Source organism: Protopterus annectens, chromosome 12.part0 (genome assembly GCF_019279795.1).
Source record: "Protopterus annectens isolate FY-2018-M chromosome 12.part0, PAN1.0, whole genome shotgun sequence".
Classification (NCBI taxonomy): Eukaryota; Metazoa; Chordata; order Ceratodontiformes; family Protopteridae; genus Protopterus; species Protopterus annectens.
The window spans coordinates 877,586,076-877,588,575 of record NC_056746.1 but is presented as its reverse complement, the minus strand read 5'-3'; the positions used below and the strand labels follow the sequence as shown (position 1 = coordinate 877,588,575).

Sequence of the window (2,500 nt, the reverse complement as noted above, 5' to 3'; positions counted from 1 at the left end):
ATTCATATCATCGCCAAACACTGACCAATTACTGTACAAAACAGAATCCAAAGATGGAGCAGTATTCAAAAATCCACCAGATGACGGGGTAGAGAAGAGAGATGCATCCATCTTGTCTGTAGTCCAGCTTAACTTAATTTAGAACATTAAAATTAACACTTTCTGAAAAGAAGACATAGCAGAACAGAACAAAAGAATTGTTCTAAAGCACAAACATGTTTCAAAATATACAAGTTTCAACTCTCAGGCATGACCTGGAAGATAAGACATTTTACACATTAACTTGCAATTCAGAAGCAAACAGCCTACTGATGCCTCCAGGCACTACTGCAGTTACATCCTAGTAACACCTCTATGCATCAAAATACTGCTGCTTTATATTTGTGTTAATTCCAAAATCATGCTACATACAAAATATCAGAAGATTTCATCTTAAAGCTTTAACAATGCCACAATGTCTAGTGCAGATAAAGAGATACTGAATATTACCTGTATACTGCTCATTTACATTGTACTCTCACATTTCTCTAAATATCTCAACAATCAAGTGACAAAGACAGAACTGCTTAGCCTCATATGAAAGTTCACATATGTATGAAGAAAATGCTAATGGCAGTATGTACGTTGCTTAACTGTTACCAAGTTATCATAAGCTGCTTTTACAACTTTACAAAATTCACATTTACTGTGGTTACTATGACTTATAAAAAAAAGAAGTTATGTTCTTACCATAACGTTCCATGTTGGTTGTCCTTTACCTTGCCTTCCTTCATTATGGTTGGATTTGGAGCCAATCTCGGCTCTGACCTGGCCACTTCTAAAGCTCAAAGAGTCCTTTACTGGCTTAAGGCGAACCCCTTAGCCCAGCATGCATAGCGGTAGCTACCAAGATCTCGTTTGTGAGAACTAACCACTAGATAGGAGAAATGTGAATTACCCAATGAAAGAGGTAACTAAACAATAAAGCAAGCCTCCTTGTACCAAAAACAACAGGACAACAATGGTGACAAGGACTAGACCAAAAGCTGAAAAGCAAAGGAAACTCAGCCAAATCAGCCAAAAAAAGGGAAATTCCTCTCAATCATCCAGGATGGGGGAAGGACGCAAGAAGGAAGGCGAAATAAAGGATAACAAACAAGGAACGGAAAATAACTTCTTTATGTTATGTTGTCCATCTCGCCTTCCTTCTTTCTGGTTGGGACAGCATCCCCAGCACCTAAATCCTGGGTGGCTCACTGGAAAAAAGACGTCAGAACCGTGGAACCAAAGGATACCCTGTTCCGAGAGGCCATCTCCACCTTGTAATAAGTAATGAAGTTATGGGGAGTAGCCCATGTTGCTGCCACACAAATAGTATCTAATGGAAGCTTAGCTTGAAAGGCTATGGAGGTAGCCAAGGACCTAGTAGACTGTCCCCTTACCTTTCCTGGGAGGGAGACCTTCAGAGACTCTTAAGCAATAGTAATGGACAGCCATTTTGGCAAAGTCACTTTGGAAACTGGTGAGCCTTGCTTACTCTGTGAGAAGGATTCAAACAGCTGATCTGATTTTCTGATGACCTTGGTTCTTTGAAGATAAAATCATACAACTGCCTGTGGACATCCAACTGATGCAACTTATACACTGCCTTGTTGCCATAACTTGTAAAGAAAACAGCAAGTTCAATTGACTGATTCAAATTATATTCTGAACATACTTTAGGTAAAAAGGAAGGATTAGTTCTAAGAGATATTCTATCACTGTGAAAAATCATATATGGGGGGGGGGGGGGGGTGGAAAGTGCCTGTAACTCGGAAACCCACCTAGCTGATGTAACAGCAATCAGGAAGAGGGTCTTCCATGCTAAGAACTTTAGAGGACAAGAAGCGGCTGATTCAAAGGGAGTGTGGATCAGAGCCGCTTGTACTAAATTTAAATCCCAAGGGTTAAGAGGTTTTCGGATAGGTGGCCTTAATAGTGTAGCACCTTTCAAAAAGGCTTTACATAGTTTGTGGGACATGACGTTAGAACCAAGAAGGCCCATATGAAAATTAGAAATCGCAGCCAGTTGAACACGAATCGTAGCAGTCGCTGCTCCTTTTTCGAAAGTTTCTGCCAGTAATTCCAAGATTTTTGAAATTGGAGCTGTAAAGGGATAAATGTCACTTTGTTCGGCCCAGAAGGAGAACCTCTTCCATTTACTAGCGTAAAGGTCCTAGTAGTTGGTTTATGAGAAGCGACTAAAATATGTTGAACCATAGGTGAGATATCAGGGAGCCTGGCTCGGACTGGAAATGGTGAAATCAATCTGACAGCTTGATACTTTGAATGGAAGGATAAACAGCGCCCGACTGATGGGTCAGGAGGTCTGGAAACGGGTTCAGAATCCAAGGTTCCTCTTTCAGGTAATGCCTAAGGAACAGGAACCATATCTGACAAGGCCAGTAAGGGGCAATGAGGATCAGCTTGCAACTTTGCTTTCTGAAGAACTTTTGGAATTAAAGGAAAGGGGAGAAAGGCA

The 2,500-nt window shown here is 40.9% G+C and overlaps 1 long non-coding RNA gene across 1 annotated transcript in view; it reads right to left on the bottom strand.

Annotated features, from left to right (window-relative positions):
* The window catches only part of LOC122816849, a 218,138-nt gene that overhangs the window by 30 nt on the left and 215,608 nt on the right, over positions 1-2,500 (bottom strand). The window contains exon 3 of the long non-coding RNA XR_006367106.1: positions 1-132. This exon is cut by the window's left edge and continues 30 nt beyond it. This is a non-coding gene — a long non-coding RNA (uncharacterized LOC122816849). The remainder of the gene's footprint in view (positions 133-2,500) is intronic.